Below are 26,196 nucleotides of genomic sequence, written 5' to 3'. Positions count from 1 at the left end.
CACTCTCCCCCCTTCCCCCCTGTCCCCCCACCGTTTCAGCTGTGAGCCCGCTACCCAGGAGCCATGGCAGGTGTGCATACATCTTACATGGTGCTGGCCACACAGCCTGCAGCACCCAAACAGTCATAATCAGACAGGCACACCCACCTGCTTGAGAAAGAACACTGTTGAATAGTTGAGTGTGTTTGCTTTCCCGTTTTTGTAGCGGTTCATGTTATCGAGGTTTAGATGAGGACATTAGCCTGGTTTTGTTTCTCCTGACAGAAGCCCACAGACGGTGACAAATGAATGACGCACAAATTCTGTAGAGACACTGAGGATGAAACAGCACATACAAGCTATTGTTAACACTCATCTGCATGCACAGTGGTGAAAGGCGTGTTTTATTAATATTATTTGCTGTTTGATTGTCACGTTTAGCATCGCACTTATCATCCAATCCAAGATAACGGCCTCTAGCCTGATGTTTATCATCAGTTTTATCTGAATCTAGAATTGTAGGAGTCGCACAAAAGAGAGGAAAAAAAGAAAAAACAGCACACAATAGCCCACACCGTAATACACAATCAGTAGGTGATCAGCAGTCAGCAGCTTGGAGTGAATCAGGATCTGCTTCATTGTCAGGTATGTTTAATAGTGTGAGGGTGTGTCAATCAGCTCATTTATTTGTCCTCTTCATTGTTAGGCCAAAACTGACACCTCATCAAATAATCATTTATTGTGTTTCCCCACTTTACCAGGTAAATACAAGAGCTTTTCTAAAACACTTACTATACATACTACATTTTATTCTGATGGGATTTGTTTTTTAAATTTAGACTATAGAGTCAGCAAGTGTTTTTTTTTGTTTGTTTTTTTTTTATGGTTGTTTTTTTTAAAAGCAGAGCCATGGTAGGGATGGTTAAGATTTATGGGTTAAATAATAAATAAATTGTTGGTTACAGGAGTATTTCTTGTCTTAAAATACATATTCTCCCCTGTTTTTTATCGCTGCCTAGCAGTGTGTAATTCAACTTTATACAGTTTGCGAACCACCATTAAAAAAAACCTAAACTAGAAGAACCAGTGTTGCTAACTACCTTGTGTTGAACTGGTAAAATGTTTATGGCGCAGCGAGATTAGATGCTGCTGTACAACACCCAAAGACAAAACGACTGCAGCTTTCATTTTGGCTGCATTCCCTCTAATAAATGGACAATAATTAAACTTAAGGTCAAAGTGTATACCAGCTTAACCGATGTATGTGCTGAGTGGTTTGAGAGCGGGAAGGGTGTGTATTGCTTCTGCTGGAAACGCCGCTCATTACACACTAGAGCTTTGTGCAAGCTAATCTGGCTGAATCTTAGTTTTTTAGCGTGAGCTGATGGCGCATTTGAACCCCTAAGACTTGTCAATGCATTTAATTCAGTATATGATGTGCATGGCTGCCACATTGCATAGATCTCTCATGCACATGCACATAACTCTGCATGTAATTGCTTTCATGGAATGATAGGGGATAATAACATGCATTCAGTGCATTTTTGCATTTAAAAGGCACTAATGCAAAACGAATCCTCCCACCGTGAAAAAATAAGAAAATGGGACCTGTGTGTTTAGTGCAGTAGCTTTATGTCGTAACGTTAACTCCTGTGGAGGCAGTACTGGCCTCCCAAAAACTCTTCTCTAGTGGTTATCTCAATTTGTTTGGCATATTGAAGAGGATAAACCTGTCCATACCTAAACTAAAAGAGGCGTGAGATGAGATGCCTGCTGCGCAAGGAACATAAACCTCTTTTAGCTTAAAATTTTATTGTCATGGCCCAACAGTAAACGGATAACGTGGTGTTGGTGTTTCCTTGGTTTACGCATGCTCCGATGGGCTCCATCCATGCGATGACTGGTGAATGGTCTGCCATTTAGTGTACTGTGACAGCAGCATCCCCACATTTAGTGGCTGCATTTATGGCTTTCTGAAATTGTCACTCAGACATGATGTGTATTGAGTGTCTCTGTTGACAGGTGCTATATTTCCTTTCAAAGATGTAACCGAACGCAACACCATAAACTGGGCTTGTTTGGATCCTATTGTCATGGATTGTCACGGTCAAACCACAATACAATAATAAAAAAAATCAATGAAAAAGTTGAGTGGAGGGTGGCGTTACACCCACTTGACAGATTAAGGGCAGATTTACAATCCTCACATGGGAGGAATCATCTTCCCTTCCCACTTCTCTGGGATTATCCTCTTCTTCTTTAACTCTGTATGTCCTCTACTGTATTTGGGAAGCCATTTGTGTAGTTTTAGCACTGTAGGCTGTTATGTTGCTGAGTAGGATAGTAAGAGTTCCCACTGAAGTGGTGACTTATGGCCTTATTGGTTTAGGTTTACTCAGAGGTCTCACACTCTGCTAACCATACGATCAAGCCTCACTGTGTCTGTGAGAAACGCTGTCAGTCGAGCCTTCTACGAAGAAACAGCTTCTCAATTGCCGCTGAATAATTGGTGACCTTTTTCTCTACTGAGGTTCACAGCAGCACACTGGAGACCAACCCTGTGTGTGTCTGTCAGATTAACACAGTTGTGTATGTGCCTTTGTGCTGAAGCGAGAGGATGCCGTAAAGACGGCCATTGAGGGTTTCGGTCTAGAAGCTGGGAGTGTTGTCTGTTGGAATTTGCTTTCCTTTTCCTCATGGGAGCGTCTTCCACTTCCCACCCGAGGCGATCTGTCTTCCTGTCATCTTATTGATCCCCTCCAATCCTCATTAATATGGGGAAAAGGCCACCGAGCCTGAGATGTGGGGCTAGCTTCTGTTTGACATTGAGAAGGTGCGTGAGTGAAATGGAAGAAATGATTCGTCTAGCAAAGAATTATATTCTTTGAGCCAGACTACCTTCCATCTCTCCTCTTGGAAAATGTCTGCCTCCCAGGGAAGGCTTTTACGAAAAGCCCTGCACTTAGGCATGGTGTAAATAAAACTGCAATATCATGTCTGGACAGCCAGTCACGCAGGTGTGCTGGAGATTTTTGACCTTGTGTGCATGGATGACAAAACCCTTTTGAAGCAAAGGGTTCACAGAAACAAGGGATTTTAATCTTTTAGCATCAAGTGGCCTTGCTGAGCTCAAGTCTGCTCAGAATCACTCCAGTGAATGTCAGCTCGGTATCTAGCTGCATACACTCTCCCTCTGTAATTTGCTTAGAAAACGGGGATCGGGAAGCAGTTTCAGGTGCATTTTGATTTGTTGAGCTGGCTGAAAATTGAACATATTTCAAATCCACTCAAGATGCTGCATGTGGTTTTTCTTTTCTTTCTTTCTTTTTTTTTTCCTCCCCCGTCCATCGTTTTATTTTAATTTGCACTTCATTTACATTCATATTGAATTTGTTGTGTGCCATATGCTCCCTGACGTTGTCATGGGATACAAGCCAGACTGATCATTTCCTTTTCGGAGGCAGCTGAGCACATTCATTTGTATTTGTTTAAAGTGATGAGATAAGGAGAGGAAAAGTCTCCCCTCAAGCAATGGGTAAATGTTGGCTAGAATTAAAATGTTAACATTGTGCACTATTACATTTCTGCTTGACACATGCAGGCTGCCAACAGGTATCCTTCAATATAATATCATGCCAACATGCAAAAGATTGTAGTCTGTGGAGAAGGGATCCAAGCAAAGTGTCCATTCCATGTCAAACGAGCAGCTGGAGCTTTTGCAGTGTTCCTCTGGCTCAATCCGGGCTTGTTTGAAAATCTCTGCATGTGTTCACTGTAAACCAGAAGTGAAAATGACTGTTTTTGATACACAATGAAATGCCCTTGGAGGCCATGTCCAACACACTTGCCAGGCAGCGCTGGCACAATCAAGAGACTTCTGCTCAGTAATTTACAGCAAAGCTTTTTTCCTTCAACCTGGGACAGCCTGGCAACATTTCTTTATTCATCCCCCTCCTGAACTTGTTAGTAAATCACAGCCATTGTGAGGTGCCAGAGAAATTGTCCATTAATAAGCACTATGCCTAGTCAAGTGGCACAGGAAGCGCAAGGGTCAGGCCTGCCTTCCAATCATTATACCTCATCCACTTCCTAGTAAAAGGCCCCTAGCTGCTCAGCTACAGGTCGCCATGGAGACCCAGGACGGGGAGTGGGGTGGGGGTTGCTGGGTTGGAGAGCACCGCAGACGACCATTAGCAGCCCATTCTATGGTAATTAATGATCATCCCACTGGCTCCAAATCAGGGCCTGCAGAAAAACAGACAAGTCTTGCTCTCTGAGAGCAAATGTCACAGTGGAAAGAACTGCGTCTGTGGACTGGAGAGGGCAGCCGAGGGTTTTTTTTCTCTCTTTTTAAAATAAATTGATGGAAAATGGTGACATGATGATGACTGCACAAGTGGAATGGAAAAGTAATGGATGTGTAAGTGACTTATATGTGAGATGGTTGGGGGGGGGGGGGCGTGGCTGTGGAAAGAAATAATAGTTAGGTTTTACATAAGCATCCTTCAACACATCCCATTTTACAAGAACAGAATAATTAACAAGAAGATTGCTGTTTCCACTCTTTCACTTACTTGACACGTTTGGCTGGTGTCTATCCACTTCTGCTAAAATAATCACTTGTCTAATCGAATTATGAGCACTGTTAACATTGCAAATATGAAGCCCACGTTATTGGTTTTCTAATCAAATCTGAGGTCTGCTTGCCCTTAGGGGATTCTCAGTCAGCATACAAGCAAGGCAGCCAATCAACCAGGCGCAGCGGCTTTGAAGTGCCGGCAGACCAAAACTACCCATCTCCCCCTCGTCCTTTCCTCGAGTAAATAGCCCTTCTCCACAACTGAATTCGCATATACCCAGACACAAAAGCAATTCTGTGGGCGACTGGAAATGCAAAACAAATGCCACACAGATGCCCATGTTTGACGATGCTGATGGAAGTGGACAAGAACATGGGGGAGCACGCTTAACACACAGCGCACACAACAGAACAATTGGTGGCACGCAAGCAAACACCGGCGCCACATTCACGGGCCAATGCTGCTCTCCCTGACAAGCGTGATGTGTGTGCTCACAAAGTCTGGGCACATAACCCACGCTGACACTACACCTTTATCACACAGACACACTGGGCGGATTAAAAGACGTTGTGCCAGATTCATATGCAGGTCGAAGGCAGGAGTGTGATTGCATCAGTGCATAATTGCCTGGTGTTTCTGAAGTACACTGATTCTTACAAGACAAGCACTCAGCAACTTAAGGCGACAGGTTTATCCTTCTCTTACAAGTGTTAAGGACGGGAAGAAAAAAATAAAAGTTCCGACAGCTTTGTGGTGCATTTAGTGAGGGGCTTGTGAGCTGGCCCGCTCACATGCCAGCTGTGTTCTCACACATGCTTGATGTTTGCAGACATGTCCGTGTGTTCCATGCAAATGACGGGTGACCAAAGTAGACACACGGAGGTTTTTTGGGGCAGCCGCCTTATATGTCTTTGCGACGAACGTAGCAACGCTCATAGCAACCAGCAACCAATTGCCATCTGTTGGGAGCTGGTGGTTGCCATGGGGTTGCCGACTTGTCTTTGGGCCTTTGTGAGTGAAGCCTAACAATTCTCGCCTTTCCCAGGTGTGCACTGACTGCATGTAGGAAGGGCAGCTGTGGACAGTGTCCTGGTGTAATTCACTCATTCCTCACTGTCTTGCAGTTCCTTATGGCCTCATATAGGAAGTCCAGTTAGTGGCACAAGCTTTGGTTGTTGTTATTCTAGACATTCCTTCTAAGGGATGCTGCATCCTCGTCTGTGCCATGGCAGCGAATTCTAGCATGTCTGTCACCCACCGACTCATCCCAGGGGCGCTATCAGTGCTCAGCCTCTCACAGGCATGCATGTACACACTGCGTCCCACTCTCCTAATCCTTCTCTTTCTCCCCTCCCTCTCGCTCGCTCTCTCTCTCCCTCCTCCTCTTCTGCCTGCAATTCCTGTTTATCTCGCTTGCTCTGCCTTTGCTTTACCTTCCCCGTCCTCACTCGTCTCTTCTCCGCCTTCTTTGCTATCAAAGGCGGTGGAGAGTATTATCACCTCGAACCATCCTCTGTCGCTGGGCTAATGCAGTCCAAACCACACACGCGCAAAGGCACAGAAATGGAAATAAAGTATATACAGAGGAAAAAGAGAGAAGCCTTATCAGCACCCACTGGCTTCAGACCCTCAATTAATTTTGCCATTAACCGAATCCCATTACTCCCACTGCCATTACACAGCCATGACGTCTCACCCTCACTGGTGGAAGACGCTGCCAACACACATGTATTATTCTCTGTCTTACACACTGATGCCAGTTCTGTCTTTTCCAACTGACATCCATTTACATCCTAATGATGGAAGCAAATCCCAGTGCGGTCATGTGACCTGTCACCGTTCCTTGCGAGTCACTGAGCATGTACAGCTCTGCGCAGCCCCATCTGCCACCAAGTATGAGAGCAGAGGTGTGATGGATAGGGATGCAGACAGGGAACGGCGGTGAAGTACAGGTGAGGAATAAGAAAAGGAAAGCAACAGGGTTATTAAGTGATAAGAGAGTGCATACCGCAGAGATGAGGTGAAAGAAATGGAGAATTGGGATTCTACCCACATCTCTCCTTTTGTTTTTTTTTTTTGTTTTTTTTTTTTTTGACCCGCTCACAATCTGATGTGTTACTGTGGCCCCTGGGCTACACAGGGACCAGTGGTGAAGCTGTTTACTAGACTCAACGGCTCATTTCCTTTTGAGGGAATCGCTTGTAGCCCAGCCCCTCACATGCCTGATACCGATTTCTCTCCTGCCGTTCACCCTTGCCTGTGTCTGCAGCTCTCTCCCCATCTCACCACAATGATCTCTGCCACAGCAGGCTGTGGTGCAGAGTAACTCGACTCCATTTTGAAACCCAAGTGCTCTTGTTTTGACTTTCCGACTCGTGGAGAAAGTGATCTTGGCTGCAGGGCAGAGAGGGACAGAGTCACTTTCAGAGGGAATTCAAACTTCCTGGGTTTGAATTTCAAATACTGCTGATTTTGTTATTGTTTCGGAGTTACTAATTTATCTTCAACTGCCTTTCTGTTTGGCTTTTTTTCCCACCCATCTGGTATAAAAATTTCTTTTCTGTCCTTGCAGATAAACTTGCTTGCAAAGCACTCTGTGGTTTTCAGTGAGCTGCGTGCGTTGGGTGCTGTGTACTCGTAGCTTACGGGTTCGAGTCTGGTTCAGAGCTTACACTGCGTAGTAGATCATCCCTGCATCACACTGGAAATGGTACAAAGCCAGGGTGCCCTGATGGTGCATTTGGCTCAGCTGTGTCCATATTTTTCTGAGACCCCTGGTGATTGAATCCAACCCAGGATGTTGGCTTTTAGAAATGTGTAATTATAGTGAAATTAGTGTTTTGATGTTTGTATTACAACAAGAATATATTTTTTTTCTAAAAACAAAACGAAACTAAATAATACTTTTAAGGAAGCATTGCAGATAAAAGCTGCCTTCAGACCAAACAGTTGTGGGGACTACCTGGGGGTAAGTACCCCCTGAGGAGGATCCCTGGGAACCGTATAGCTTCCAAGCCTTTTTTGTTTTCTGTTTTCCCACTGATAATAGAAACTCTAAAGTGATGTAATAGGAAGCCAGTGGTAATGCAATGTCACATCTTTATATTCTCTTTTGTTTTCCTGTAATCCTACTTCAACTTCTTGATTTTCTACATTGCTTAGCGACGGGTTGCCTGCTTAACAGCAAAAAAAAAAGCAAAACCCAGAACAGCTAGCAATAGATGTGCATATGTCGTTCTCATGAGTCAATATTGAGTTCAATTTCCTCCCTTTTACTGGCTAACATTAAGACATGTTGGCATGCTTCTGCTGTACCAGGTGCTGATTCTGTACTCAAGTGTTTGACCAGTCGATGTTAACTTCATTTTGGACACAGCTGATCTATGTCGCTTTAGGCTTGCTCTAAAAACGGAGTTCCCGGCAACAAAAGGTCGAATCACGTCAGCAGCTCCTTTAACTGTGAAAAACCTCCTAAATATGCACTACTCTGCTCCATCTGACAGAGTTGGGAAGACACAAATCTCTAATCCATCCTGCTAATATCGTATCCCACTCTATCGTAACATCCCATTGCCTCCGTTCTCTTCAGTCACTCACCTTTCTATGTAGTACACGCTGTATATATACATGTGTGTTTTTTAGTACCTTCACCCCTCCTTCCTCTACCCCGACCCCTAATTCTGTGTCTCTCTGTCCTCCCCACCCTTGCCCAGGGGGCTCCATAAATATCATTTCATCCTGTGGAGCCGCTGACACGCTGCAAAGGGCCTACGATAAATAATTCACTCCCTCGGTGCAGCGCAGGCAGACTCCCCCTGCTTAGGAATTCAGCATGAGCGTGTGTACATTAGGGTGGAAGGGCTTGTGTTGGTGGTGATAGTACACACAGCCATACCGGGTCAACGTGTGCTACATACTAACACAGAGCTAACTATATAAAGATGATTTAGCATAGGGTGCAGACTCCATTAGTCCTTCACATTGATCTTCTCTCACTGACTGCTGGTCAAGCACACCAAAATGTCTCGCCTCATTCAAATGCCGATGTTTCCTATACATGTGGTATTTTTTTGTAACCAGCATCAGGCCAGCACTCCGATTTTTTTTCTTCCTCTGTGGTTCACAGCATGCTGAATTAGGTTGATCTAGAGGATTGTGCATGGACTATCACCTGCCCTCTTTTAGTACTAGCGCACTGATTTATTGATGATGCCCGAGATTATTAATGCCAGTAGCCTGCTCTTTGCTTACTGAGCTGGCATGAGAGTCAGGCCTCCCAGTATCTAAGGGTCTAGTGATGGAGAGTGGCAGGCAATGGAGAAGAAACAGAAGTCAGCGGGCTTTCTGTGGAAGCTTTGAGTCAAGAGTGAGAAAGCCGCGCCAGTCGTCATTGGACGGTTTTGTAGTACAAGTCGGGGAACGGTGACAGACACTTTTCATTTTGGTAGCTGGATCTTCCCTCCTTTCTTTCGTTCTTTTATTTCCTTACTTGACTAGATGTGAGATGGTGTAAGGGTGTGTGAGTGACAGGACTGAGAAGGAATGGAGGCACTGAAAGTCTGTCTTCTGTCAGGGTATGTGATTAATGCTATATGTGTGTGCATCCTTATATCTGTATGTGGTCTACTGAGAGTTGTGTGTGTGTGTGTGTGTCTATACCACTATTTGTTCTTGTAGTTTTTTAGCCACACACTTGCTTACCTGCCCTCGGCTTCACGTGAGGAATGGTTAGTACGTTCTTGTCCACAGCCCATTCACTTTGAACTTAAAAGGCTTTGGTTCAATTCAAGTCTTTTCAAATATTTCCGAGGCGTGTCTGTCTTGAGAGCTGTGCGTCTTTATCGACTGTACTGCAGGTAAGCTCGGTTGCTGGTACTTCCACCTAGATAGATTTTGTTTTTTTGTAACTACTGTACATAATCTGAGTCTTATTAGTGTGTTTCAGCAGCCCCTGTTTGCTCAAGCTCCTCACCACTCTCTGGTGTAGCTCTTTGCGCTAACAACAGTGTTTTCTTGTTTGTCAGAAGCTTGAATGAACGCTACTCCAATAACACATAAACACACACTTTACTGGCCCACTCGAGCTCCTAATAAACGTGGCAACAGGAAGAAGTGACGAGCACGGTGGCTGGAGGAGGGCAGAGGGCACTATTGTTTGTCTCCTCCTCACCCTCCAACCCCCCGCCCGTTCTAATGGATGCCAAGGAAGGAGAGAGAGGCTGGGATTTGATTAGCCTCAAGCTGCAGCGTCTAATTGCCCCTTCCACCAAAGCTCTTCCATATTGAAATGATTTATTCATCATCAAGCTCCAAACAGTCCCTTGAAATGGGCTGCCAGAAAACAGGATGCTCGATCCTTTGCTCCCCTGCCTTACACTATTGTCTCTGTCATCGGAGAGCATAATGGGCGGGATGTTGCCATTGCTAGAAGGATGTAGGTTGGATGTTTACGGCTATGGTAATGGGAGGCAATACTATTGTTAAACATTCATTATGTGAAGACTGTCTTGGCAAAGTGGAGAAATAATGCCCCGTGTGCTGCTGCTGTGCCTGCCCTATGCCGCTGTATCATCTGTAGTAGTCGTGGCAGGCCCCCGGACCATAATACAACAACTGTTTAAAACACAAGTGTGTTTTCTCTGTAGTTAATTTACATGGCAAATGTGCTTTTTGTTAACCTCAAGGGTTTATTCAAAGAAACCATACATCTTCAGCTTTAATAGACTGCTGGAGCTGTCCCCCCTTTCGTCCCTAAGCTAAGCAAGTTTGTTAAAATACTTGCATCTAAAAATGCTCGGGGAAACTTTTAATCTTAGTGCTTTGCATCTACAAATCAGCCCGCTCTTATCCCTTATCCAAGAACACATTTTAGCACCAGTGGGGCCAAAATCACTGTCAATCCCGAGCCGAAGAGCCTCTTACATAGTTAAATATGCTCTTTAAGGAAGCCTTTCAGCTTAGCTTTTGATATTTAAGCACAAGCAGGCAATTGCATCGATTTTGAGTTATGAGCGGTGGACGGTAGATGGTTTTACTGGGCAGCCTGAGAGAAATGCGCTAAGGTTCTTACACGCAGTTCCTGTAGTAACTGTTTTCACTTAACTCAGCCCTGGACTCAGCCTGGGCGTCAGTATGGCACCTTAATGTCACTCCGAGTGAGCAGCCCCTCAGAGGATCACTTTAACACCTAAGCAAATTGGCTTTCAACAGAGTTATATTAATATGTTATTGGCCACCGGCGCGCAGTAGGTTAAATATAGGATGCTGGTGGTGTGGGGCTATCGAGGTGACCCTGTTACTATTCAAAGGGAAACAAGAACCCCGAGTACTTTGGCCCCGTAGACTTGCTCAGAACTGGCTTGCATGTAGGCCAGTTGTGCGTCCTGTTGTGCACAAAGACTGACCATATGTAGTGTCAAAGTTCTGCCTGCCGTGCAGTTTTTTTTCTCATCCAGATTGCAGCATAACCTAAAGTCTGCTTCGGCCCAGCGAGGGCAAGTGTGTAATGAAGTTCTGAGAAACAGCATGTGTTTGTCCCTTGTATTTTCATCAAGTGTTGTTTCTCTCTGACCCGCTCGGTCCCTCGGCTGTGTGTAACCCTGCTCCCGTTGACCAGATTAATGCTATTCCACAGGCATTGACTTAATCTCCAAACAGGATTGTTCTAAGCCTTGACGAGGTAATATAGGCTAAACAGATTGCACCGGTGCACAATCAGAGTTACTGTAATGTGACGCTACAAATCTGGGTGCTGTCGCATTAGCACATTATACCGTAACCTTCGCAGGTTTACAGATTGCGCTATGCTGTTCAAGCGAATTTACTTGTTTACTTTTAATTCATAGGAAATTATTATCTGCCATTATGTTTTAATCATGCTACGTGTCCCGTGCCATTCAGTGAATGCGGTGAATGCGATGAGAAGGAGCTGAGAGTATCGGAGAGATGATAAATGCTCATCAAATTGGAATTGTCTCCCACCATCACATTACTGCCTGGAGAGGCTCCATCATCGCAGCCTTAGCTGCCAAGTGCTCACAGAGGATGGAGTGGAGGCTGGAGGGTGGTATTAGGAGGTAGACTGTCCTTTACCTTGAAGTAATGAATTGTGTTGCCTTTGGGTTTCTCAGTAAACCCTGTGTGTGATTTAAGTGCAATAACATGTGACCAGCCTCCTGGTTTAAACGGCCTGTGACAGCAGTAATATTGTTATAAATACTTTGGAAAATTCTCTGAAATCACAGAAAAACAGATAACTGGGGACATTCAGGGTCTGCGCAAGCTTGTTCTTGTGAGTGTTGTGATTTTTTTTTTTTTTTTTTCCCCACCTACCTTAACTACCTAACTTAACTTAACTGCTGTCTTATATGTAAAACTTATGTTTCACCATCAGGCTTTTTCTGACAGAATTAATTACCGTCACCTGCCAGTGACAACTACAGCTTCTTCCCTAAAGTTGGCCTGCAGACTTGAGGCCGAGAAGGCCGACTGATAGCAGCTTGGAAAATGGGAAACTGAATGGCTATCTGTGCAATTTATTTATGTGTGATTAGTGTCAGCTTTTTTTCTTTCCTTTTTTTACATGCTGGTTTATTTGGCTTGAAACAGGCACAGAGAGATGAGGGCTAAATTGATTCTGAACGAGACAGAGTGGCTGGCTAATGAATCTGGTTAATTGACTGTGTAAGGGGCTGCCGTAACAGTCAGACAGTTAAGAGCAGCAGCAGCAGCAGCCTGCAGAATCCAGCCAGCTCATCTGTGGTTGCGTCACTCTGCCCTTATTGATTCTGGTCTTGAAGTCATGACACCTTTGAAATTATTGTAAGCAGAAAAGTATTATTACTGTGATCATGGCAATCATTACTGCTCCATCAGAGGCTTTTGGGTGTCTTGACACTCTTGTAAAGTGATTAGCCTCTTCCCTGAGAATGTAGAAGGGTCCCACTGGGGATTGCAGACCCCCTTCTCCCTCTTGGGACTTGAACTGACAGTCTTGTGTGACGGCTGGAGACAAAGACCCCACCCCCCCGAAAGAAATTTACAGGCAGCATTACCTAGCGGGCTCTTCCGTTTTGTAGCTACACCCTTGTTCCCCTTCTTTCAGGTGAGACTAGAAGAGTATTTGAAGAGATTGTGGCTTTCATTTCACAGGAAATGAAATGTAGAGCTTCCGACTGCGCAATGACAAAGAAATCCATGGTCCCTGTTCTTAAGCACATGTACGCCCACTCATGCACAGACAGCTTGTACAAACACTGTCTGAGGCATCTCCCTTGGTACTGGCAGGGCTCTCCAGGAGCTGCCGCCTCCTCACAGCTCCTCTTCAGATCATCAACACCTCACAGTGGAGATTTTATTACCCTCTCGATTGTCTGGATCTCAAGCTAGCCTCTGAGTTGCAAAGCACCCCTCCCTGGACTCTCCCAAATACTCTTTGTTCTTTGTTTGTCAGTTACTACATTTATTCACTTTGGATGCGATACTCCTCGGCTACTGCCCCGTTCTTTCTTTTCTTTTTTTTAAATTCCCCCCCTTCCCATGCTTTCCTTCTTCTTGCTCCCGTTCGCACCTTCCCTCCCACCTTGCTTGCTCAAGTTCAATAAGCAAACAAACCCACTTCCTCTCAACACCCAGCTTCGTCGCGGTGATTTGCCGTGCTTGTCAGGTCGAATATTGAGCGACACTATGGCCCCTGTCAACAAAAGGAAGGCCCCGGAAGCCAGAGGGCCGGCGTTATTTGTGTGTAGGGCGGATTATCTCCCCCACACGCCATTCTGCCTTTTCTCATTGTCTGGCGTGTAACCGGCATGCAGCATGCCGATGCCAGGATGGCTCCCTTGTGGAATACACAAGGCCCGGTGCCTGCCATGCTTTGGTAAAACTCACTTTGGCAAAACAGAATAATTCATGGGGTATTTTTGCACAGACAGCCGAGTTCTACACAGATTCACTGGCGTCCTTGTCCACTGAGCCTCTGGACAGTGTCCAGCACCATTTTCTTGATTAAACTCTGGGTGAGGAGGGAGAATAGCAAGCGGTGTATGTCACTGTGAGTGTTTCATAAGATGACCTTGTTGGGAGTGCTGTCAGTGATGTTAAACCATTGAACATATGTTCCGAGTTTTCGAGCCCCCTTTTATATCCAGCTCTCATTGCTCCGTGATGCGCGTCTGTATCTGCCCGTGTTTTGAATTCAGCACACGCCGTTTATTGTGTCTGATTGTCTGCGTGTCTGCGTTTGTATGCGTAGGGCTCTCTCTCAATTGGACGTACAGTTTTCAAAGAGGGCGTTCCAGCTGTGCAGAGACAAAGAACACTCAGATAAAAGGCAGATTTCAAAATGAAGGAGGGCTTTTGCCTAAAAGCAAGCAGCGACCACCATGATTACGCCATGCTGAGCTGCAGTTGGCCATTGTAATCAATGGCGCAGCAGGTGTCTCGGCCCTCATTGACACAGGTAGTGACGCCTGTACACACATTGCTATATGCAATTTGTCTCAGACGTAACACTTTTGGACACAGAAATTAGGCGTGCGCACCATACACACTGTTTGTTTTACCCTTGGTAATGAGATGCAAATCATCATGCATGGGGAATTGGGGACCTCAGGAGAGGGCAGGGAGGGAGGGGCTGCAACACATGTGTTTTGGCGGTGGGGTATTCTTAGCCAGTAAACCCAGCGCACAAACTGATTTCACGGCAGGGAGTCACATGAGGTGTCAAAGGTGTCATGCTAAAATGGGATATCACACCGGCCTGCTGCTGGAAAAATGGGGAGGCATGGTATCACTCGGTACTTCCGACACCTCCCGGTATTGGACTGGGGATAGCTGGGGTCCTGCTTTCTTTGGTGGTAGTGCACTTGCCTTGTCAGCTTTTTTGCTTTTAAGACAGTAACTGAAAGCTAACAGGCTGCTTCAGATAGGATAATGAGTTGTTTCTGTGCCAGTTTCCTCATATTAAGACATGAGTGATGGATGACAAGAGCGAAAAGGGCTGCGAGTCGGGGGAAACCCACAGAATATCAAAATGCCAGTTGCGGATGTAAAGTGTTTGTTTGAGTACTGATTCTCACAAATGCAGTTTTGAATGTGTAGACCTTGCATTTGCATGTGTAGCATATTCATGCAAACACGGATAACAGTCTAAGCCAGGGCTGATTTCCATCCCTCCTAAGGGAGTGAAAACCAACATGACTTCATCACAGTGGATAGGTTTCAAACCAAACCAGTCAAGTTCCTTTTATCATTTCATACATTTGTTTTAATAACTCCTCCACTTCTTCCTTCATATGTGTTAGGGCTGCCACAAACGATTATTTTGATAGTCGACTAGTCACCGATTATTTTTGCGATTAGTCGACTAATCAGATCATGCATCGATTGGACGTAAAACGTACAGCTTGAAAATATGTTAAACGTTTATTTTGTGACCCAGAAAGAATAATAAGAGTAATATTAAAACTAACTAGCTGCCGCCATTGTTGACAACTGCGCTGGGCCGCACTATGAATTCTGGGACACAGCTTCTTCTTCTTCGGGGTTTAATGGCAGCTGGCATCCTTTACATGCACTGCTGCCATCTTCTGTTTCAGTCCGTTATTACACTTTTAAATCCTACTACTTATTCCTGCGTCTTTTGTGATCTTACAAAGCTTCAAACGACGCGTCGACTATTAAATCAGTCGTCGACGATTTTGATAGTCGACGTAATCGTGACTAGTCGACTAATCGTGGCAGCTCTAATATGTGTAGTCTTCTGGTTCAGCAGTCACTGTGACAAAGGCCTAAGCGCTGACATGTAGAAAGCCCTCTTTGTTGTTGTTGTCTTTCTCTGGGTTTTTTTCCCCCCCAGTTTATACAATGTGACAGTGTCAGTTGTGTGGATTCAAAAGTTAACTAATCTCCCAGACAGTAGCTGTAAATGGTGTGACAGGGCCTCCCTTCTTTCAGTGTCACCCATCATCCTGCATGCGTAGAAACTGGCATCTTGGTGCTTTGGGACCAACTGCAGTGGCAGACGGTGCATTCAAGGGATGGACTGTGGCATGCTGTTTCTACCATAATCTTGTAAAGGACTCCAAAATACCCCCCACCAGCTCGGCAGATATGCGCCATAATTTTGCATCCAAACCAGTGAACAGCTTGTCTGATGTCTTGACTACAGTATCAGAGGATCTGATTAAAAAGGCTGCTGATTTTTTTTTTTTCATACTTTGCTCACTAACAGTTTACACTTACACCCTTAGAAGAAACGCTTAATAATATGAAAATGATAATACTGGATTTCTTTTGCTATTTGATTGATGATTTCGGTGCACATTATTTTCTTAGTATTGCACACCAATTAGGAAATTAAGCAAATGTGTTTCAGGTACTAACTCCAAAGGAGTTCTATAAAGTTGGGTCAGTTTATCATTCTGTACTCAGTCCCCTTCTCACACAAGCCTCATGAAATTCATGTTCTCCTTTCCTATTAAAACCGCCTTTCCATATTGACCTTAATATCAGCCCGATTTATGCGCAGAGGATGTCACGGGACACGTGCAATAGAGGAAATTGTTAAACCACACCGGGGTGTCCAAGGAGATGGGAAATCTTCAGTGTCACTTTATTGCGCAACCATCAATTGTCGAAACATAAACCTACACCATATGGCTATTTGTTATTCATTTTGCAGCCTTATTTGATGAAGGGCAGAGCACACAGGGACACATGAGGGAAATGTTACACAGGGGTCTGGACATTTGTCTTGATTTGAGCCAGAGTGAATGTCAAGATGTCTTTTGGTTCCACAGAGTTAATCTAAATGAGATTGACAGTATATTTCTGTTTTCTGTTCATATAAAGTTATATCTATATATAGCGATAAATAGATATAGTGTTTGTTTTACTTGGACTTGTGTACACACAGACTCTCAGTTGGATGTTGTGTTTTTGCTACTACAAGATTTTGCGCTTTAATTAATGATGATGATGGGTACATGTAGTCGCGTGGGTGGGCGAAGGCATGAAATAAGCAGTGGATGATGCATACTGGTTTTGTAGCCAGTGCAGCTCTCATGTTCGCATTCTGCCATATCCCGTTACGTTCTGTGTGTTCTTTGCATTCACGAATCACCGTGTTTCAAGCCACCGTGTATGTCTGCATGCTTTGGCTTGTTGCATGTTTGTGAGGTGAAAAGTGAAAGAGACTCGAAGACTGGGAAAAGAGTTGCTCAGTCTCTATTCCAACCACCTCCCTCCAATTTATAGCTCTTGGAGGGAGATCTGTCTGACAAGAGGCCTGTAATTAAAGTTGAGAAAAAAAGCCATGTCCAAATGCCCTACAGAGTTTTTGTTTTTTTTTCTTTCTAGCTTTTTTTCTTTTTTTGAAGACTTAAGGGAAGAAAAAGCTTTTCCATCATCTTATTGAAATCTTTCTCTCCCGCTGTAACTCTTACAACTTGAAACTTTACCTCCAGGGACCATTGTCAGTGCATAATATATCACAATGAGCTGATGAGTTATTACTTGTTGGTGACATGTTGTTTACCAAAAGACGATTTTACTATTTGACCACATTACCAACGGCAGCCTTAAACATTGCACATCCTTACATTGCAATTTTATGACCTACTGTGTTGGCCGCATACCATTACACATTACGGACCAACGCTGACCTTGTTGATTACTTTGAAAATATAGTCCAAGTGCCTTTTATGTTTAAATTTGACAGCTAGTCAATAAAATTCTGTATAAAAACCCAGAGGCTGCTGAGCTACAGCTCGCAGGTCTTTGGGTTCAAGACTAAATCAATGATTAATTCCTTAGACGCCCATTTATATTTATCAGAATTTTTTTTTAGTTTGTTTATTTGCCGTGATTGATGTGAGAAGCATTTGTGCACACTTTCAAATTCCCCATTTGCACTTTTAAAAATTATATTCTGCGTAAAGTATAAATACAGTATGTATGTAGTAAAAGTTTAACAAAAGTATTAAATGAAATTGTCTTTTTGAGTTTTGCTAGAAACTGTTTGCAGATTTGGTCACATTTAATTGAACTTTTAGTTCAAATCTTTAATCTTAAAAAGCATTCATAGGGCTCTTTTCCAGCTGTTAGAGTAGCTTTGCATGATTCACAGCTCAAAGTAATCCTTATGTGCCTTGTGGTGGGCTGTCTTGGTGCAAGCCATAGTTGCTGTGGAAACCAAAGTAGCCATGTCCTCGGTGAACCTATACGATCACATGAAGGTCTGCATCATTTACTGTGCCTCCGCTATGCTAATGTTATCTTATACAATCCTCTCTTATTCTTACCCCGCATGCTGTTTGCAAAAATTGTGCTCCGCTATTTATCCAAATGGTTCAATCAGTCGTTTGTTTTCTTTCTTTTTCTTTTATTTTAAAAGCGTCATGTGTTGTATATTTGAAATGGTAGCGTAGCTGGCACATGGTAATGGGTTAATTAGTGACCTTTTTTTATTAACACCCCTGCACCCCTGTTGGCGTTTTTTTTACTGACTGACATTGCCACAAAGGAACAAAGGGCACCGAATATACTTTTCACAGAGTTCTTTCTACAGTCAGTAGGACTCCTTTGGAAGCATGAAGGGCTGCCCAGGAAACCGTTGGGAGCACAGTTTTGGGCAGAGGAGGGGACAAAGAAAACCAGTTGGAGAATTTATTTAGATTTAGGTTTGTCATTGCTTTAAGAAATAAGTTTTCCAACATGGACTTGTTTTTCCTTTTCTAACTCTGACCTGGGTGCAGGTATTTTCAGTTTGAGCTTTAAGATGTTTGCCTGTGAAGCACTGATGGATATGAAATGGTTAAAAGCTGCTTATGGAGTGAGCATTTAGTTTGCCATGGTGGACCTGCAGAGCCAGTCGACTGAAGCAGGACTAGCCCAGCGCCTGAGCTGATCTGGCCAGCTGCCAGGAGCGCCCCATGCTGCAGACAATACCCACCTGTGTTAGGAAGGGGAGGGGGTTGGTGGGGAGAGTGTGTTAGTGTGTGTGAGTCAATGTACACACACACACACACACACACACACACATACACACACGGCAAGGGTTTTTTTTTTTTTTTTTTTTCTTTCAAACCAAGTGTGGCTCCTCCTCCCTTTCTGTTCTGTAGCTCTCCAAATGTCTATCAACAGGCTCCAGCTCTGATTTTGGCTCATTGTGTTGGACGCTGACGTTTGAAAGCAAACTCGGAGATGAAAATCAAAAGTGGGTTTTGAGATGACGAGAACATACAAGTGGGCAGAGGGACTGTTGGTCGCTTGTGCATGTGTGCTCAAAGGACACCCCCTTCATCCGTGCCAGACACCCCAAATCGGATCCCTGCAACCCCTCCACAAACGTGCCTGAGGCTAGAAGGTTGAGGGGAAGGAGGGGAGGGCGGTGAGGGGTTCCCTAGGGGTCTTTACTCTCTGGTTACTGCAAAGAGGCTGCCACTGCCAGAGGGTTGCCATGGCAACGCTATTTGATTCCTACAACAATGCCAGAGCACCACTTCCCTCCCCATCCTCCTCCTCCTCTCCTGAGCTACATTGAACACACACACACACACACACACACACACACACACACACACACACACACACACACACACACACACACACTTGCACACGAGGCCTGTGTGATTGGACGATTATGTCGGGGATCATGACACAGTCGCCACTTTAGAGGCTGACAATGCCCACGCGCATTAAAAGCTGATTCTTTTGAAAATAAATTGCTGCCTGCAAATTAATTTAAATCTCATAATTAGCATTGTTCCAAATCTGGAATATCACATTGGAAATAATCTGATAACATTAGCAACAAAACAACCCGGACAGAACTCAGCCTGACTGAATACTGGCTGTTCCAGAAAGAAGTTTAGTAATCAGAAGTGCACTGACAGTTTTTAAAAATGTATTTATTTACTTTTTTGTCACTGAATGAAACTTAATGAGCCAGAAGTAACTGAGACCAGACTGAGACAAGTCTGATCTCTCAGACAAGAGGGTGACTATGATTGGTGAACAAGAATCTTTTTTGCAGTGTTACATTTACAACGCATGTAAATGTGACATCTGACATCTGACAGAAGCTGACCATAGCTGGTACGCTCCCAATATTTTGTACTTGTCAGTTTTATTGCATAGCAATGGGGCAAATCCCCAGGCATGTTTTTAACTAAATTAGAGCCATAAAATAAAGCTTACAATGTGTTTATGGGCAACCAGCTAAATAATAATGTCATAAATAATTAAATCTGCTCTGTAGTTGTTGCAGATAAATACTCCTGTCTCCTAGTAATATTAAATCTTGGTCGTTTCAGATAAAACAGCAGGGATATTTTTAGCAGCTCTGTTCTGATGCTGATTGGAGTGTAAAGCTAGATTCTTGTTTCTACACCAACCCCTTGAACAGTAATAACACATAGTAACATATTAGCCTACATGGGATTTGAGAGAGGGATAGAGACGGAGAGAGCAAGCTCTTTTGGGTCTATTACACCAGACTCTGACAGTGATTCAGCTGACAATATAAATGTTTATTGGTGTATAGTGCAGCTTGGAGAAAGATGTCAGGGCAAGAAGTCTGTACTTTTAGGAAGGCTGTTATGTGTCTCACAGTAAAGAACATTGAGGAAAAGCAGAGTCTGTTGCTTGATGGTCTTGGACAGCATGTTTATGTGGTTTGGAGCAATAACTCTTCACTGTAAGAGTGCATTGTGTGGTAGTTTATGTCGGTGTGTAGTTATAATTTACATCCTTTGCTGTTGGGGGGGGCATGCTGGCGCGCTGAGGGATTAATACTGCTGGACCTGAGACCTCTACAGTAGCATTCCTCATAGACATGCACGCAACAGTTTATGCATCCTGTTTTTTCAGCATTTTCTTTTCTTCACAGGTATTTGGTTATGTTTCTAAATAGCTCCGTCTCTAAATGGCTGACAAAGCATTGTTTGCAATGTCTAAATCCCTACCAGGTGTTCAAATGTATTCACGTGACATGTCTGCTAAGTACTTGAATCAATTCTTTTAGATGTTTGGCTCTCTTGTGAGCTGATGAAACATAATTGCAAGTGGTAATTTGGTCTTGGAAAATGGGATGAACCACTAATTTGAAAAGAAAAATGCCGCTGTGAAAATCAATAGGAAAATCCTTAGCATGCTAAAGAGAGAGTGCTGCTGCCATATGCCCATAACACGTCCTATGGTGTGCCCAGTGCCTAGCACCAGGGTGCCGGCAGGAAATGCCATATTGGCCTCCCAGGCCAGTGAGATCATTGGCTGAGCCCCCAGGGTGTGGACACATGGTCCCAGGCTGTCTCATTCTCTCGTCTCTGTCCTTTGTCCCCCTGCTGACATGACGAGCTGTATGCTCTAAGAACTCGTTTAAGCCTTTTCATCAAGGCTTTCACCTTTGATGGGCTTTTCGTGTTTGAGTACAAAGACAAATGCTGGAAAGGTGATGCTGAGATGATGTCATGCATGAATATAGGGACACCTGTGGGTAATTTAGATATTAAAAGTAACCAAGAGCTAGAATAGAGGGTAATTTTCTTAATCACCCCTATTTGAAAGGACGGCATGTTGCTTTTTACTGCGTGTTCAGATTGACGGCAAAAGACATTACCTATATCTTGGCTATAGCTAGATGGCCCTTGCTGGCCAAGCAGGGTCCCCTTAATATGATTAAGACGGATTATGGCGTTGTCTTCACATCAAAAGAGCCAAGACCAATTATCACCCCTGCCTTTCGGCATGACAGCCGCTCCTGCTCTCTTCCCGCAAATGCAGAAAGGAAAGGAGAAAACAGAACCCGGGCTCTTGTAACACTCCAGAAGCCTCACGCTAATGGATGGATTCATCATTCATTCAGGCCTTTCATGTACAGTATTAGGCTGTGATGGTGCACAGTTGCCAGTGCTTTGGCTAGACCCTAAAATAGATTGAGCGTCAGAGCCTATTATCCCGCTCCCAGAGGCATGTACAAACAGGTTCATGTGACAGAAAATGTGTTCTAAGGCAGTCAAAGAGTGAGGAACTGAAAACAAGCTTTTCATGCCTTCAGGTGTTTGTGAATATTTGTAGGGGGGTTTTTAGCGAGTTTTTAATTATTTGTGCATATTTTTGTAACAAGTTGTGCGTTCAGTGCAACAGGGACGACAGCTTTGCTTCGTTTTGCTTTGGTGCCCATTACCATAATCCCCCGTCAGGACGGGTCTTCCATTACCCCTTTGTGCTGTCTGTGGTCATGACAGGAAATCAAATGGATATGGATAAAAGTAGTCCCCGTGCCTCAACCCTTCCCAGCTTACAACACTTGCACACAACACACACGCTGCTCTGCTAAATTACTCTCATAGTTTCACTGTTCTCTAAAGTGCCAGAGCCTAAGAGCTTGAACAAAGGTGCCCCCTGTATCCGTACCACCCATCAAAAGTGGAGCTGGAGTCGGCCCAGAGTCCTGTCAGGAGTTAAATAAAGTCATTAAAATCCTCTTTTTTTTTTTCCCCCAGTGGCCCAGTGTTCACTTCTTTATGAACACGGAGCTCTTGGCTTCACACAGAAGGTGACACATAGCTATAACCTTGTTTTTCTTTGTAAAAATTGTGTGCCTTTGCCTTCACTGGAACGCAGATATTTCTAAGCTTTTCATTTCTCCACAGTAATTTTGTGAAGTCAGTTACTCTTTTTGCTTTCATATGCGCGGCACCTTTTATGGGAATTCGGCAAGAACAGAACAACAGGTGAAGCTAAAGGTAAAGGTTCTTCTGAGTGTCGCCACCAGAACCTAGATGTTAACAAAGCTCTTTGACAGCTTTTTTTTTTTTTTTACATTTTGGTCCGAGTAACCAGCAGCACAAAGCAGAGCCTGTTACATGTGCAGGAAGATAATTAGGCTCTATGTTGTGAGCTAATACCAAGGGGCAGACCGGCTTCTCGTATCGCTTCACCACAGCCACTCTCGGCATGTGCACTTCCAGCTTTCCCGCGGTGCTCGTTTTTAATCACAGAACCTGTGCCTTAAATTTCAGATCCTCCGCGTGTGGATTTACGCCTCTATTGTGTCCACATTACAGGACACGCATGTATATTAAATGCCCTGGGTACACAAGTAAATCCACAGCCACCGTGTCAGCACAGCTGGCATCACTGTGGGCGATTAGCAGGTGAACACTCAATCACAATCCCCACAAGCATGTAAACAAGGTCTGAAGTGGCCCTGGCGCACTACATACTACCGCCCTACCTATTTTTTTTTTTTTCTTTTTTGCTAACCTGCAGCCTGTAAGGCCAGCATTAATAATTTAAGCAAACACCCAGGCATGATAGAGCAGACAAGGGAACGTGTCGAGAAGCACTCTGGTCGAGGGAAGCTATTAAATATGAAAACTATTTGTGCCAGCTAATAGTGTCTTTGTTTTCTTAGGGCTTAGAGTCTCGTGCGTTGTCCCAGCTGACGATCGAGGTAAATTGTTTGATGAGGAATGGTTACGCTGGACGTGACTGCGTTCGGCCTGTTTGTTACTAATGGCCAATCTGCATGGCTTAAACAACTCTTACCCAGCAGATGTGTTGTCCGAACCTCAGTCAGCCTGCCTTCCATATACTCGTGCACACATACGCAGAGCTGATCGGCTACAGCAGCTACTTGTATATTTATAAATTCATGGGGTGCTGCTGTGCGCTTCTTGAAAAAACACACGCTCTCACACACCCACACACACTCTTATAGGGGCCCAAGTCTTGTGTTGAGGATTAGATGGGTTCAGGGCCAGAGATTGCCCCCCCCCCCGGTTGCAGCTCCCTCTTCAGTGTGGTGTTTGGGTGGGTTTGCTGGGGGTGGTGTGCATGAAGCCCTCGGGGGGAAACACTGCACTGCACACAAATCATTACTGCTCATCAGCTACTGCCACTCAGCCACTTATTTACTCAGCAGCTTTGCTTAACCGAGACATGGATATGAAGGCAGACCCCAGCGCTCGCAGGAGCGTAGTATCTCGTTATGCGAGGATGAAATCATTGAGAAACGCTGTTGTTTGGGTAGCAATGCAGCACGATGCAGTTTGTGAGCACAGAGTGGGTCAATATCTTTAAAGCTCGATGCACTCAATTCATCATAACTTTAAAGTCCGTTCTCAATAAGAATTTCACAATTCATGTTGTGTGCAGGACGCGTTTGACAGAAGGCCGCCAACTGAGCCTCAACATGAGGAAAAGTGTTGCTTCAGCGATATACAGGACACTATCTAGACAGTGAATTATTTATGGCTGCAATACCACGTAAGCTATATGTAGCATATTAAATACATAATCCTCTCATATTTTATTGATGGTCCTTTGATACCAGCCTCCCTGGTAAGATTGACAAGAGAGCTTAATGTGCAGGCAGATTTGACCGCCACATTTGAGCCAATAGTGACGAAACTTCGCCCAAGCCTTATTGGGAATGCCTTTGTTTTTTATTTTTCATTTTTTGCTTCTTTAATGAGGACTGGTGGTGGAGGTGGGCGGTAACTCAAACCCAGATTGCTCAGGGAGAGATTACGTCTGCTTATGATATAGTGTAAACAGTTGGGCACAAGCTGGTTATGCTCGGTGGCTGACTGTTTACACACCGTTACTGACAGATAAGAGGGAATTTCAGCTGTACTCTGATCAGATCTGCTACAGGACAAGCCTGTGTCAAGTGCTCGCGGTCTCCGCTTCCTGTGTTTTTATTGTGAGAGCTACCTGATAGATGCAGAAAGAAAGGTGGGAGGGCGGGGGGAGGGTTCTCTCTTTGATGGGTTAAATGTGTTGCTTTGTAGGCAGTACAATCACGCACGCATGTTATCACGTCGCACAATAGAGGCGAGATGCAGTCCGTCAGTGTGCAGGAAATGGGATTCATTTATCTAACCTGATGACGGAGATGCACCAGCAGCTGCACAGATAGGACTCTTTTACGGCTCGAGCGGTGCCCGAGTTGATTTGGGAATTAGATGGCGTAATTGGCGCAGACAAACGAGCCATCACTACGGAAACGAGTTCCATCTTTTTGTTGTTTTCAATCAGAAGTATTCAAACACGCATCGACATCTGTTACGTCTGGTTTGGTGAAGCCGGGTTCCTTTTGGTTTAACTGTGGCAAAACACCATGCCCTTGGATATTTTTGCACAGGAAAACAAAAACTGCTAGTAAATCTGTTTGGCCTTTACTAAGATACACAGTCAGCTTTTGTTAGATCAACCCTGGGACACGAGCATCTTTCTCATTCAGCTCTTATCTAAACCAGACTGATCGAGGCCATGTAGCCATAATTCTTTTTGTAAACAAATGAGTGCGCCCACCCCCCCTTTTCTGTCTGAGATGTTCGCACAAATGCGCCATGAGTGACATTCACCTTGCGGTGTCCTCCCGTTTTATTTTATTTTTTCCCCTCCCTTGAAGTCTTGACTGCCCAACAAAAAGACCCATTACTCTGTCTTGTTGTCACATCAGTTTGCCTCTTCCTCACCTGCAATATGATCCACATTAGCATCCACATCAAGCCTGGAAGCTCCCGCTGTCTGAGCCGACAGGACTGAGAGCAGAGATAAGCTCACTCGGTAATGAGCGATCAGCCTCCGGTGGGCAGGAGAAAGAAAGAAGGGCCCTTCAGAGCTGTGGCATGGAATGGGCAGCAATGCAGGTCACATGCATGTGTTATTGAGAAACTCAGTCTCCGTGACCAGGAATGCAGTTTTTTTTTTTTTTTGGTCAGCATGTGTGGTGATGCGATGCCTTGTTTATGATATTCATGCTATACTTCACCTCCCATTCGTGCCACTGGTGCCACATCCTCCAACTGCTTTTGTTGTACTTTACATCCTTGGAGACTGGCACGGGCTTCACACTCGGCGGCGCAGCATAAAGGAGAGGAAAGCTGGTTACAGTGGAACAAAGGTGCAAACAATAAAGTGTAATGGTTGAACAGAAGTGGGCAAGTTGTATGGAAATGAATGCATGAAAAGCCAGTCCCGCCGACTGAAAGAATCAGCAGGTGGTCCCTAAAGGAATGAGAGGATCAACAGATAGCTTCATTCCGCCTACTAAGCCTGACTTTTACACACTTACCAAGCACCAGTCTCCTCCGATTTGCCTGTCTGCTAAAGAGCATGGAATAAAGCGATTCACTTTCGAAAGTTTCTTTCTGAACACGCTGCAATTATTGCTCTTGGTGCAGTGATTAGAATATATATTGAATTCTAATATTATCTATTATGCTGTGGACATTGACAAGAACTATGAGCAGAAAACCTATTTTGCGAGGATTAAACCTCCTGAAGTGGAGGAGTTTTATATGTCAGGAGTGGGCGTGGACTTTGTTCATGAGTGAGGGGAGAGTGACTGACGGGTTGGAGCGGCGTTTGCAGTGATGCAGATTCTATACAGGTCTGCTGTGGTGAAAAGAGAACCGAGTCTGAGAGTGAAGCTGATTTAGGAACCTCATTCCTACCTTCAACCACGGCATCAAGCTCTGGGTAGTGACCCAAAGAATGAGATCAGGGATACGAGTGGTGAAAGCGAGTCTCCTCTGAGGGGTGGCTGGACTTTTCCTTATTCATTGGATGAGGAGTTTGGTTATTTGGGAGGGACTTAGAGTAGAGCCACTACTACTCCACC

General features: G+C 44.4%; 1 protein-coding gene and 1 long non-coding RNA gene across 9 annotated transcripts in view; one reads left to right on the top strand and one right to left on the bottom strand.

Annotated features, from left to right (window-relative positions):
- Positions 1 to 26,196, top strand: part of neo1a (neogenin 1a) — a 151,694-nt gene that overhangs the window by 16,984 nt on the left and 108,514 nt on the right. The gene's annotated exons all lie outside the window — the stretch shown is intronic.
- The window catches only part of LOC120437376, a 158,798-nt gene continuing 136,336 nt past the window's right edge, over positions 3,735 to 26,196 (bottom strand). Inside the window, exon 4 of the long non-coding RNA XR_005611067.1 lies at positions 3,735 to 3,751. This is a non-coding gene — a long non-coding RNA (uncharacterized LOC120437376). The remainder of the gene's footprint in view (positions 3,752 to 26,196) is intronic.

Source organism: Oreochromis aureus, linkage group 1 (assembly GCF_013358895.1).
Source record: "Oreochromis aureus strain Israel breed Guangdong linkage group 1, ZZ_aureus, whole genome shotgun sequence".
NCBI classification, from domain to species: Eukaryota; Metazoa; Chordata; class Actinopteri; order Cichliformes; family Cichlidae; genus Oreochromis; species Oreochromis aureus.
This window is presented reverse-complemented; position numbering and strand designations above follow the sequence as displayed.